Source organism: Hyperolius riggenbachi, chromosome 5, assembly GCF_040937935.1.
Source record: "Hyperolius riggenbachi isolate aHypRig1 chromosome 5, aHypRig1.pri, whole genome shotgun sequence".
NCBI lineage: Eukaryota > Metazoa > Chordata > Amphibia > Anura > Hyperoliidae > Hyperolius > Hyperolius riggenbachi.
This window is the reverse complement of record NC_090650.1, coordinates 153,153,661-153,168,076: the sequence shown is the minus strand read 5'-3', so window position 1 is coordinate 153,168,076 and position 14,416 is coordinate 153,153,661. Positions and strand designations below refer to the sequence as shown.

The window sequence follows — 14,416 nt, the reverse complement described above, 5'->3', positions numbered from 1 at the left end:
GTAGTGTTTCCGAGGATATTGGCATGGGGTCTTTAATTAAAGGGTAATTATTCATGGTTAATAAAGAACATTAACCTCCTTATGCTGGGGACACACGTCGCAATTTCCCGCTCAATTTGCGGGATCGATTATTCCTGACATGTTCGATCAGGTTTCAATCGATACAGCCGTCGATTTAGCATGATCATATGCAAAATCGACGGCTGTATTGATCGAATCCTGATCGAACATGTCAGAAATAATCGAATCGATCCCGATCAATCCCGCTGATCGAGCAGGAAATCGCAACGTGTGTACCCAGCATTAGTGGTAACCACGAGCTAGACTTGGGGTGGAAAACTGAAGCTCAGAGCAGTAACCCCAAGCTACACTCATGGTAGCCACTGGGAGGTCCATGCAGAGCATTGTGCGGAGCGGGTGATTTCACATACCTCCCGGGTTATCCAGATGCTGGCGGCCATTCCTCTCCTCCAAGGCTCTGCATCCCCCTGGTGAGATCGCCAACTGTCGTCATGACGACAGGCGGCATTCTCACTATAGGGTTAGAGCTGCACCCGGAGGATGGAAGGAAAACTGCACCGCTGGATCCTAGGGAAGTGAGTAAGTGCAGGGGCTGCTCCAGGCTCTCTCGTGGTATGATTTTATCTTGCTTTTAGGGTCTAAAAGCACATGAAAAAATTGTACCTCTTTTAGACCCTAATATCAGGAAGGAATCATACTGCCAGGGAGGTTAAAGGACTTTTATTGTGCTTATGTTTTTATTTCTATTTTACCTCTTTGTGTAAATGGGCACTGGGTACATTAGTACCCTTATATCAATTTCACCTGGGTATAAGGGCACCAATGGGGAACCCAGGCGGCACATTTAATAATGCTTTGCTAAGGCTTGCTCCACTTACGTATAGCAACGTGTACGGCATTGTTTAGCAGAGATCTCCAATCAAGGTCCAGAGGATATTGGGGTGGGACATTTCTGAGGATATTAGCATTCTTTAATTTCAAAAAATCATTATTTATGGATAATTAAGGGCATTAAAGGACTTTTTTTTTCATGGTCATGTTTTTATTTCTATTTTGAAGGAATACTATCAGTTAAAACTTTTTATTTTAATTCTGTATGTTAGGGCACACATTACCACAAGTACAAGGAGCAATTTCTTTCCTCACACAGCTCTGCCTCTCTGCTGTAAAATTATCCGTCCGTTTTTGATACAAAAGGGTCGGGCTCTGCAGTGCTAGACCATATTCCTGCACAGGGGGGTTGCTATCAACTCCTCAATGTATTGTTTATTAATCACCTTGCTGAAAGAATCTTATTCAGATGGTGGTAAGGGGTTAAAGATTCCAGCAATGTGTGTTTATTATCTTTGCTTCTCTGACTGAGAAAGATCTTGATAATGCCTTTGTAAACCATGTCTCTCCCTCTCAGCATGGGCACCACATAGCAGCCTACAAAGTAGATGCAGCCTGGAGTGTTAAGCCTCGTCTACACGGTACAATTTTCCATCATATTGGATGTATTAGATAATTTTCAACCGGTCCAATCGGATTGCGTTAGATTTTGCAATAGATTTTGGGTACTTATCAAAGCAAAATCTATTGCAAAATTCATCTGAAAAAAAGTGTAAGTCTACACATGATGCAATTTCTTATTAGATCTATTTAATAGATCCGTCTATGTGATGGAAAATTGTACGATGTACTGTAATGTTAATTATGGTTATAGCAGAGCAGTGGAAAAGAAAACACTGTATTGCGTGTGTTGGCGAATTATGCCACCTAAGGGGTAAATTAGGTTATCAGTAGAGGATTATATTTGTTATACTAGTCTTTTTGCCCATTAGATAGTACCAGCGCACATGCTACCCCCTGCACACGTGCCCGTGCACACCCTTAATGGCACAAACACCAGTGACGTGCCTGGACTCTACCCCTCGCATGCACACCACACGGTCCTGCACCTCTGTAGTTGGGCAGTACATGGTTTGCATGGACGCAGAAACTGAGACTTTATTAAGTAGAATTCTCCTACATTACCTAGAAAAAGGAAAGCCGTCTCTCAAATGAGCACATACATACTAAAAACTAGTACCCTTATACCCATTCCATCTGGTGGATATCCTATTGTTAAAGGGGGCACCCTCAGGAAATCAATTATTTTTACAGTATATTCTCAATCTACACAGGAAAATGTGTCAATTTTTTGTAGCCCTATAGTGGACACTATGGATTTATGGGAGAACAATGTGATGAGGCAGAGTGGCAACTTCCTGGAGATTTGGTGATGTGGCTGACTGCTGCATCATTAAAACTGTTGATGCCTGCTTTGCCATATCATGGTGAGCAGGAGAAAGGATGGAGAGGTGAGGCAAAACTTCAGATATGGCCAGTGACAGAAGGAGGAGAGAAGGAGGAGGAAGCCCACTATAGCAGCTGCCACCACTGTGCCAGAAGCAGCCCCAAATAGCAGCCACCACTGTGCGCATCAACCACCAATTAAATCACCACTGTGCCAGCAACAGCTACCAATTAGCAGCCACCACTATACCAGAAGCAACCACTGGTTATCACCCTAAAGTTTGCCAGCAATAGCCACTGCAAAGCAGTTAGTACTGTGCAAGATGCAGAGGTAGCCCCTGATTACAAGCCGCCACTGTGCCAGCAGCAGCAACAACAGACACTGATTAGCATCTTCCATTGTGCCAGCAGCAATGACAGCCACCAATTAGTAGCCACCATTTTTCCACTAGCAGCAGTGTCTCTTAGAGATATGAACATTTAATAAAGTGGTCCTTATAAGTCATGCAACATGTGTCAGGGCATGTTACGATCTGAATATAAACAAATAATCATTAACCCTCTGCACTCAAAACGCTCACAGAAAGGTGAAAGTCTAGTAGTGATAAAACCAACTAGGTTGAAAAATTGTGTTTTGTTGCAAAAATGGAGGATTCATATACATGAATATATGTCTGTGATCCTTTGTTTTTATTATGATACATGGTTGTTTATCTTACTCAAATTGTAATTTTAAGTTTTCTGCCACATTTTTATTTTGTACTTTGATTATCCTACGTATTAATTCATTTTTTACATCGATATCGGCAGCCTAATGTGGTATTCTCATAAGGCTTCCAGGACAAGATTAAATTAAAGAAACCATTTCAAACACACAAAAAAAATTGCTGATGATTTATCATTTATTGTATTATTTGTAACTGTAATGATTGGTGTCAGCAAGAACAGATTTTCTTATTATTGGTGATCTGCAGTATCACCAATAATACAGATACTATACCTGATTATGTGGTGATCTGCAGAATCACCAATAATGCTAGTATAGCGAGACACAGGGCAACCAGATGTAAAGATAGGTGTTTGGTGCAACAGTAATACAGATAGAGTTACCAACTCCCCCAGAGAAACTGGTAAAGGGAGATATCTCTATAGAACACAGGGATCAGCACTCAGGTGATTAAGACTGTACTGCAGCTACTGGTCACCTGAGGAGCAGGTGATTAAGACTGTACTGCAGCTACTGGTCACCTGAGGAGCAGGTGATTAAGATGTACAGAGAATCCCTCACCAGGGACTTGGGTCACTGGTGAGGGCAGGAGAGTCAGACAAGCAGATTCGGCAACAAACAGACAGATACGGTACAAAGACAGAAGGCTTAAATCAGAGTAGTGTTCAGGCTGAGTCGGCAACAGGATCAGATAGGCAGAAGCACAGAATCAGTAAGCAGAAGAGTAGTCAAGGCTAGCAGAAGGTCATAACAAATAATACAATTCAATTAGTACTTTAGCTATCAACAGAATCTGACTAAGTATGGATCCCCAGCTCCTGCTGGTTCTAGCACACTTTGGGATCTGACTAAGGTCTGAGTGGTAACACGTAGCATTTGCAACAGCAGACAAAGAGCTACTGACAGGCAGGTCCTATATATACTGAGAGCGCCCCACAGCGTCGCCCCAGTCACTCAGCCAATCAGGAGCACTGCTAGAGTCAGCTGACCGGCCGATCAGCTGACTCCCCTTCTATTCGCATAAAGGTCCTGCCGCCTGGCGCGCGCGAGCGCGCAGCCCTCAGTCTATTTGCAACTAAAGGACCAGGCAAACCTCCACCAGGCGAAGGCAGCCGGCTGAGACGCGGAGACAGCCGCCATGCCGCTCACCGCTGCGGCGGCATCTCCGCTATCTATTACAGTACCCCCCTCCCTGAGGAGTGGACCCCGGACACTTCTTACACGGCTTTTCAGGGTGTAACTCATGAAACTCTTTCTTTAGATCCTCGGCATGCATGCGGCAATCCGGAACCCAAGTTCTCTCCTCCAGGCCATACCCCTTCCAATGGACCAGGTACTGTACAGAATTCTGCACTAATCGAGAATCTAAAATCTTCTCGATCTCATACTCAGGTTAGTCATCAATGATCACAGGGGGGGGGGGGGGGGAGAGGAATCCACATGTACAGCAGGTTTCAACAAAGAAACATGAAATGATCTCACACCTCTCATGCTGGCTGGGAGATCAATCACATATGTCACGTCATTAATCTTTCTGGACACAGGATATGGGCCTACAAATCTTGGTCCTAACTTAGGTGATGGTTGCTTTAACGCCAGATGCCGAGTAGACACCCACACCATGTCTCCTGGGGAAAACTTCCACTCAACAGACCGCCTTTTATCCGCCTGTTTTTTCTGCGTCTGGAAGGCTTTTCCCAGAATCCTTTTTACAAGCACCTTCAAATTTCTTTCAATGCCCTTAGCCAATCCTCTAGAGCCAGAAAAGGGGAAGATGCCACTGCTATTGGAGAGAATTTGGGAGATCTCCCCGAAACCACCTGGAAAGGAGAAAAACCTGAAGAGGAACTCTTCAGATTATTAAGGGCAAATTCCGCAAATGGCAAGAACTTTACCCAATCTGACTGCGCATCTGCCACATAACACCTGAGAAATTGCTCCAAGGACTGGTTAACTCTTTCGGTCTGTCCATTGGTCTGTGAGTGGTAGCCTGATGAAAATGATAGGTCCACACCGAGCTGGTGGCAAAAGGCTCTCCAGAATTTAGACACAAACTGGACTCTCCTATCTGACACCACATTCTCCGGAATGCCATGCAGCCGGAAAATGTGCTGGATGAAGAGATCAGCCAATTCCTGGGCCGAGGGGAGTCCCTTCAGAGGGACAAAATGAGCCATTTTACTGAACCTATCAACTACCACCCAGATGACCAACTTGCCCTCAGACCTGGGGAGTTCTCCTACAAAGATCATGGACAAGTGGGTCCATGGTTCATTTGGCACCGGTAAAGGTTATAACGTACCTACTGGTGCTTGAGGGTTTATTTCTGGCACACACAGAACACTCTCTCACAAACTCTTTGCAATCAAGAGCCAAACAAAGGCCACCATACACATCTGGCCAATAGGTCCTGAGTTCGAGCAGCCCCGGGATGCCCTGCATTCTTATGGGTGTGGAACAATTGCAAGAGTTGTAGGCAAAAAGGAAGTGGCACAAACAGAACCCCCTCGGGCTTCCCTTCTGGAATATCTTGCTGGTAAGGCCCTAGGGTAACCACCCAGTTTTCCCAGGTTTCCGTGGCTGCCACCACCAGTCTTTGAGGTAAGATGGTCTCAGGGGTTGATGGCTGCAGGGCCGAGCCTGGGCGGGTGCTGCGGGTGCATTGCACCCAGGCGCCTGTCTCTGACAGGCGTCACTTGGCCGCCGCTCACCCCCTCTGGCCGCCGCAGTCATTCCACTGCCGGCCAGTACGTGGAACTCCAGACACAGAGTTTGTATGGCTGACATGCGCTGTGAGCTCTCATCGCTCCGTGAGATGCGGGTAGGCGGGACACTTGTCTGCTGTACAGAGATGTCTGGTTAGCTTGGGATAATCCAGAGACACGCCTAGCTCTTCCCCTGGTAATGCCGCTATTCCGTCCGCGGTGGATGTTTTCCTGTTACCACAGCAACGCATGTGACGTAGCCCCGGCCCCGCAGCTGATGATGCATGTGGCTACAGCATCCCTTTCACTGACAAAGTTCTTTAAATTATATAGATATATATTTGCCTGTTATTGTACATGTATCATTCTGGCCAGCACAACACAGTGCGCTTTAGTGAGATCACTGATTGTGGTCCATCTGTGGACGTAGCACGTCAGACCTCAGATCCTAGATACCCAGAATGTCACCAATGGTTCTGTGAAGAGTGATGCGCTGGTTGTTTTTTTTTTCTTGGTTGGGGGCCGGGGGGAGGGGTAAGCCTTTGTTTATTCCTAATATTTTTTTGCCTCTCTTGTGCATAAAAACCCCGCTGCGACAGGCCCTGCCCCCTTCCCACGGGAAACCCCGCCCCCACCTGGTAAACTCTACATTGGAGCACTCATAGTGCAATGCAGGTTTGGTATTTGGGTGCCACTACCACTTGGGTGCTGGCAATGGATCCAAAGTTAAGTGCAGAGTGTTAGAAATGAGGTGACCAGTAGGGAAATGTTTTTATTATTATTTTCCCGTAGGTTATCTTGAACAGTGAGAGCTGTCTCTCAGCTTCTCCCTGGGCCCTAATCCGACACAATGGGAACATATGACAGTGATGCTGGGAGGTACCTGAAACTGTTTTTAAACAGCGGAGGGATAGTGTGTGCATGTGTGGGCTTTTACGCAGGCTCCAGCACATCGTTTGTTGCAGTTAGGGGGACCAACATCAATCCTCCCTCACTCTTCCTCATGAGTCCCCCTCTAAAGATCAAGTGCAGCGGTGCGTGCATCTTTCACCTGCTGCATGCGTCCCAATACAGTGCCCACTCAGTATGAGCCTTAAAGTGTACCAGAGCTGTAAAATGACAAAGATTTTATACATACCTGGGACTTCCTCCAGCCCCATCAGCTCCAATCGCTCTCACACCGCCATCCTCCGCTGCCCGCAGCTTAGGAAACCCCGAAGCTGCGGGCATCGGAGGACGGTGGCGTGGGAGCCATCAGAGCTGATGGGGCTGGAGGAAGCCCCAGGTATGTATAAAACCTTTGTCATTTTACAGCTCTGAGTCCCTTTAAAGTGAATATCCGAGCAGGGAAAAAAAAATTACATTTACTTACCCGGGGCTTCCTCCAGCCCCTTGCAGCCGACATGTCCAATGCAGCAGCTCTGCTCACAGCTGCCAGCCCAGGGTCCCCACTGCTGCAGAGAGGTTGTCCTCTACTGCGCCTGTGCGAGCGCCACTGTCAATCACCCGCACGTGGTGTGGAGTATACTGCGCATGCTCAGTAGTTCTGCATCTGAGCAGTACACTTCACACCATGTACGAGTGATTGACAGCAGCGCTTGCGGAGACGCAATAGAGAACCTCACAACAGCTGGGAGTGAAGCTGCTGCAAGGGACATGTTGGCTGCAAGAGGCTGAAGGAAGCCCCAGGTAAGTAAATGTCATTTTTTTCCCCCTGCTCAGACATTCCCTTTAAGAAACAATTACATGTAAGTATAGGAGTGCCCGTTTACTAGATCAACCCTTAACGGAAAATAACTATAGACCACTTTGACTTTTTCTGGCCTATTTGTATTGTATTTTCTCACAGCAGAAAATATCCTGTTTTTACTATCTTCTCATATCCATAGGAAAATAATATGTCACCAATGGTGTACCAATCTGACAAGGATCATTGGTTGTACAAAATGATGGCAGTTGGATTGTGCTTTGTATGCTAAACAAATATCTGATGTCTGTAGCAGGGTTAACACTTATTGAGGTGCTAGGGTTCGGATGGTGTGCTGCACAAGTCATATAACAAATTCAACAATACAACTGGCTCCTTCATAGGTAGGTCACTCACTACCTAAAGGGGCCCCTGTCACTCACTACCTAAAGGGCTCCCTGTCACTCACTACCTAAGGGCTCCCTGTCACTCACTACCTAAACGGGGCTCCCTGTCACTCACTATCTAAACGGGGTCCCTGTCACTCACTACCTAAAGGGGGTCCAGGCTGGCTACATATACTGGGGACACTGGCTGTTTGTCATTATGTGCATTTACTGGTGAAAAGCTATCTCTTATTATGTGCATTTACTGATGAAAAGCTGTCTCTTATTATGTGCATTTACTGGTGAAAAGCTGTCTCTTTTTATGTGCATTTGCTGGTGAAAAGCTGTCTCTTATTATGTGCATTTACTGGTAAAAAGCGGTTTCTTATTATGTGCATTTACTGGTGAAAAGCGGTTTCTTATTATGTGCATTTACTGGTGAAAAGCGGTCTCTTATTATGTGCATTTGCTGGTGAAAAGCGGTCTCTTATTATGTGCATTTACTGGTGAAAAGCTGTCTCTTATTATGTGCATTTACTGGTGAAAAGCTGTCTCTTATTATGTGCATTTACTGGGGAAAAGCTGTCTCTCATTATGTGCATTTACTGATGAAAGGCTGTCTGTCATTACGTGCATTTACTGGTGAAACGGTGTCTCTTATGTGCATTTAGTAGGGAAATTTTGTTAGTAAAAATAATCTTTTGTCAGTAAATTTGTAGGTATTTGTCAGTAAAAAATAACGTGAAAGGTCGGCAACACTGGCAGGCTGCGCGGCGCAACGGGAAAGATACAGGCAGCCCACCTCACTCTTGGGCTTGGCGGGGGAAGGAGCCGACGACAGCGAGCGAGAGTAGGTGACTGCGTCGCACTCGCAGAGCCTCTCAGCCTGAGTCAGTCCAGAGACTAGCAGACTCGCAGACAGCCAAGGCCAGCCAGGAGCAAGCCCATGGAAGAGGGGTAGGAATGGGGTATCACATGCATGCGTAAAGAGGTGGAAGGTGTGGGTGTGATTAGGCAGGACATGGGTGTGGTTATGTGCTTGGGCGCGGTTAATGTAACCACTCCCATAGGCGCCAGAGAAAATCTTGCACCCAGGTGCCAGGCACCCCAGGCTCACCCCTGGATGGCTGAACTGTCTCGGGCTCAAAACGCCTAGATAATGCATCTGCTTTGACATTCTTACTTCCCGGGGTACACGTGATGACAAACCTAAACCTTGAAAACAACAAGGACCAGCGAGCCTGTCGGGGGCTAAGTCTTTTGGCCCCTTTGATGATCTCCAAATTTTTATGATCAGTATAGACTGTGATCGTATGTTCTGCCCCTTCCAGCCAATGGCGCCATTCTTCAAAGGCTAACTTAATGGCCAAGAGCTCCCTATTGCCAATATCGTAGTTCCTCTCGGCTGGAGAGAACCTACGAGAAAAGAAGGCACAGGGATGTAGTTTGCCTTGAAGGCCAGAGCGTTGAGACAGCACAGCCCCAACCCCAATCTCCGATGCATCCACCTCAACAATGGGAGCAGAACAAAATAACTTTTTCAACGTAGCGAAGGCAGACTGTGCCTCTACTGTCCAATGGTAAGTGTCAGCCCCCTTCTTGGTAAGGTTGGTGAGGGGTGACACTACAGAAGAAAACCCTTTGATGAACTTACTATAGTAATTGGTGAAGCCAAGAAATCTTTGGAGTGCCTTCAATCCTACAGGTTGAGGCCACTCCAATACAGCAGAGACTTTTTCAGGATCCATGGAGAGACCTCAAGTGGAAATAATATATCCCAAAAAAGGGACCTTAGTGACTTCAAAGAGGCATTTCTCTAACTTCTGCCTCAATTTTCTTAAAACGAACTTTACATGTTTCTGATGTTCTGTTACATTGGGTGAAAAAATCAGTATATCGTCCAGATACACTAGCACACATTTTCCCAGAACTTCCCTAAAGACTTCATTGATCAACTCTTGGAAGACGGCAGGAGCATTACACAACCCGAAGGGCATGACCAGATACTCGTAGTGCCCATCGGGCGTGTTGAATGCCGTCTTCCATTCATCACCGTCCCTAATGCGTACCAGGTTGTATGCTCCTCGTAGGTCTAGCTTAGAGAAGATACTGGCATTAGTCACCTGAGCAAACAAATCATCAATCAAAGGCAGTGGATAGCGATTTTTCACTGTGATCTTATTTAAACCCCGATAGTCAATACAAGGTCGAAGCCCACCGTCCTTTTTCTGTACAAAAAATAACCCAGCCCCTGCTGGTGAACAAGAAAGACGGATAAAGCCCTTGGCCAAATTTTCTTTAATGTATTCCTGCATAGCCAGCTTCTCTGGCCCAGACAGATTATAGAGATGGCCTCTAGGGGGCATACAACCTGATCTTAACTCTATGGGACAGTCGAAGCTCCGGTGTGGCGGGAGTTTCTTTGCTGATTTTGGACAAAACACATCAGAAAATTCTGCGTACTGCACTGGCACCCCTTTCACCTGAACCTTGGTGGCGCAAACAGCAATTTTCTCCAAACAATGATGATGACAATGGGCTGACCAGCTCTGTAGCTGACCTGAAGCCCAGTCAATCTGAGGGGAGTGTAGTTGCAACCAAGGCATACCGAGGATTATGGTGGAGATTGCCATTTGCTGGACAAAGAACTGTAGTTTCTCCTTATGTAGAATCCCTATATTACACAACAATAAGGGGATCTGGGAGAGAGGCTGTCTACACTGTAACGGAGAGTCATCTACCGCTGTGATCAAAATCTGACGGTCTAAAGTAAGTAAGGGAATCCCCAATTTTTTGACAAAGTCATAATCTATAAAATTAGCTGCAGAGCCTGAGTCCATGAATGCTTCTGTGGCCGTGGCCCGACCCTCCCAGGTAATAGAGCAAGGGAGGAGTAAGCGGCCATTATCTAGAGGTAAACACGGCTCGCCTAGGGTATTACCTCTGACTACACCTAGGCGGCAGCGTTTCCCGACTTTTTAGGGCAATTCTGGACAATGTGACCCTCTTCAGCACAGTATAGACAGAGTCTTTCTGACCTTCTGCTATTCCTCTCCACTTGTGTTATCCTAGACTGACCGATCTGCATCGGTTCATCCTGAGGTGACGAGGGTGGAGAAGAGGCGTAGGAAACAGATCTTACAGCATTTCTGCCACAGGTTTGTTTTTGATAGCGAAGGTGGTGATCAACCCGCACCGCCAATGAAATTGCTTTGTCTAGAGATTTAGGCTCAGAATGACCTAACATCAAATCAGAAACTGCATCGGATAGTCTTGACAGGAAACAATCTAATAAAGCATATGTTCCCCATCTAGCTGATACAGCCCACCTCCTAAATTCTGCGGCATAAACCTCCACTGGATAACGACCCTGCCTGAGAGTCTTTAGTTTCCTCTCAGCCGTGATAGCAATATCCGGATCATCGTATATAACGGCCATGGCCTTAAAAAACTCCTGAACTGAGAATAATGCCTCATGCCCTGTGTGAAGACTATATGCCCATGTTTGTGAATCTCCTGACAAAAGGGTCTTTAAAAAGGTTACCCTCTGGTTCTCAGATCCTGACAGATTGCGTCTCAACTCAAAATAGAATAGCACACGTGTAACGATTGGTGTCAGCACGCAGAGAGAATCTGATTGGTGATCTGCAGTATCACCAAGAATACAGATATATACCTGATTATTGATGATCTGCAGAATCACCGATAATACAGATATATTGCTAACCTCTGGGCACCTGAGGTGTGTGAGTGTTTGGTGTAACAGTAGAAATTGGACCACCGGGGTAGCAGGTGGTCCAATAAGTAGAGACAGACTCTACTGCAGTCAAGGACTCCAGGAGAAGGAGACCCTGACTGGTTTAGCAGCAGTGCCCCCTCTGAGAAGCAGAGGGCCCCTGCAGGGAGGCTGAGCACCCAAGGGGTGGGTGACAGCCAGAAAGGTCGGGCAGGCCGGGAGGGCAACACACTGACAGATAAAGTACAAAAACGATAAGCTGATTCGGTATCCAAGGCAAGCAGGGTTTGGCAACGGAATATCAGAAGTGCAAGGTACCGAATCAGATATCAGAGGAGTGGTCAGGAAAGCAATACGTCATAACAGATATCAAACAATGCCTAGTCTGGGTGTGAGGTCCGTGGTCTCTACACCCTGGAACTAGTCTGAAGTGTAACAGGATGATAACACAAGTTCCCTAGTCTGGGGTGTGAGGTCCGTGGTCTCTACACCCTGGAACTGGTCTAATGAATAACACAGATGATACACAGTATTCCTAGTCTGGGGTGTGAGGTCCGTGGTCTCTACACCCTGGAACTGGTCTAAGGAATAACACAGATGATACACAGTATTCCTAGTCTGGGGTGTGAGGTCCGTGGTCTCTACACCCTGGATCTGGTCTAATGAATAACACAGATAATACACAGTAAACTGGCTAAGTGTGGATTCCCAGGTCCTCCTGGTTCCACCACACTGAAAGATCTGACTAGGTCTGAGTGCTAACACATAGGTATTCGCAACGCCAGACAACCAGCAACTGAACAGCAAGAGATATATATAGTGGAGCGCTCTCCAGCGCCACCCAGCTCCCATCAACCACTGAGCTGGGATCAGCTGACCGCCTCGCTCAGCTGACCCTTCTCCTATTGGTATAAAGAGCCTGTCTTGCGGCGCGCGCAGCTCTCCATCTGTGTGCACTACTGAGTCCAGCCAAACCAGACGCATGTTGCTGCGGGGAAACCGCCGCTCTGTGCGTGGACACCGCCGCCTCACTGTCAGAAGGTGCAGCGGTTTCTCCGCAATCCGTCACAACACGGTTTCTGAAATTCTGAAAGTCAGATCTATGCCTAGAAAACTTTTCGGGTACGGACATACGAAGGTCCGTGACTGAAGGGGATCACACTGTATCAATAGTTGTTTGAAGTACCTGTACTGTTACAGACAGTTGAGTGATCTGAGTCTGTTGGGTATTGATCACCCCGGTAAGATTGTTTACCGCGGTGGTCAGGACTTCAACCTGACTACGCAGTGCATCCATAATGTTTGGTCCGCTGTTCTGTAACGATTGGTGTCAGCAAGAACAGATTTTCTGATTATTGGTGATTTGCAGTATCACCAATAATACAGATACTATACCTGATTATGTGGTGTTCTGCAGAATCACCAATAATGCTAGTATAGCGAGACACAGGACAACCAGATATAAAGATAGGTGTTTGGTGCAACAGTAATACAGATAGAGATACCAACTCCCCCAGAGAAGCTGGTAGAGGGAGATATCTCTATAGAACACAGGGATCAGCACTACAACAAGCTGGAGATGCAGATGAACTAGTAATCAGTCCACCCGAGGAGCGGGTGGTGCACAGTAAGACAACGTATACTGATCACCCGTGGAGGGGGTGATTCAGACTGTACTGCAGCAGGTGATCACCTGAGGGGCAGGAGATCAAGACTGTACTGCAGCTCCTAATCACCTGAGGAGCAGGTGATGAGGACAGTACCGTAGTTACTAGTCACCTGAAGAGCAGGTGATTAAGACTGTACTGCAGCTACTGGTCACCTAGGAGCAGGTGATTAAGACTGTACTGCAGCTACTGGTCACCTGAGGAGCAGGTGATTAAGACATACAGAGAATTCCTCACCAGGGACTTGGCTCACTGGTAAGGGCAGGAGAGTCAGACAAGCAGATTCTGCAACAAACGGACAGATACGGTACAAGGACAGAAGGCTTAAATCAAAGTAGTGTTCAGGCTGAGTCGGCAACAGGATCAGATAGGTAGAAGCACAGAATCAGTAAGCAGAAGAGTAGTCAAGGCTAGCAGAAGGTCATAACAAATAATACAATTCAATTAGTACTTTAGCTATCAACAGAATCTGTCTAAGTGTCGATCCCCAGCTCCTGCTGGTTCTAGCACACTTTGGGATCTGACTAAGGTCTGAGTGCTAACACGTAGCATTTGCAACAGCAGACGAAGAGCTACTGACAGGCAGGTCCTATATATACTGAGAGCGCCCCACAGCGCCGCCCCAGTCACTCAGCCAATCAGGAGCACTGCTGGAGTAAGCTGACCGGCCGATCAGCTGACTCCCCTTCTATTCGCATAAAGGTTTCTGTCGCCTGGCGCGCGCGTACGTAGCCCTCAGTCTATGTGCAACTGAAGGACCAGGCAAAACTCCAAAATGTAACTGCACGGCGAAGGCCGCCGGCAGAGATGCGCAGACAGCCACCATGCCGCTCACCGCTGCGGCGGCATCTCCGCTATCTATTACAGTAACTAATTTATTGGAGTAAAGGAGACATTTTATTTGTAGTTCCACTTGTTTTTCCTTTCCAAGAATTAAAGGGATAAACCCAAACTGCAACTAGCAGTCCCAAAAGCATTATTGCTGCACCAACAAACTTCACAGTTGTCAGGATACATAAATGGAGGTAGTATTCTCCATGCATCCACTAAAACCAGATTTATCTATTAGACTGCCAGATATGAAGTGTATTCCAAGTGTATTCCCTGACTTTAAAGTGCTAATTTCCTGTGCAAGCCCAACAGTCCAATATTGGTGTGAACTAAACAATTTAAACTGACATTTTACATTGCATTGCCTGTACATAGCTGC

The 14,416-nt window shown here is 46.6% G+C and overlaps 1 protein-coding gene across 2 annotated transcripts in view; it reads left to right on the top strand.

The window, feature by feature from the left end:
* SUGCT (succinyl-CoA:glutarate-CoA transferase) overlaps positions 1-14,416 on the top strand; it is a 1,486,943-nt gene that overhangs the window by 1,310,644 nt on the left and 161,883 nt on the right. The gene's annotated exons all lie outside the window — the stretch shown is intronic.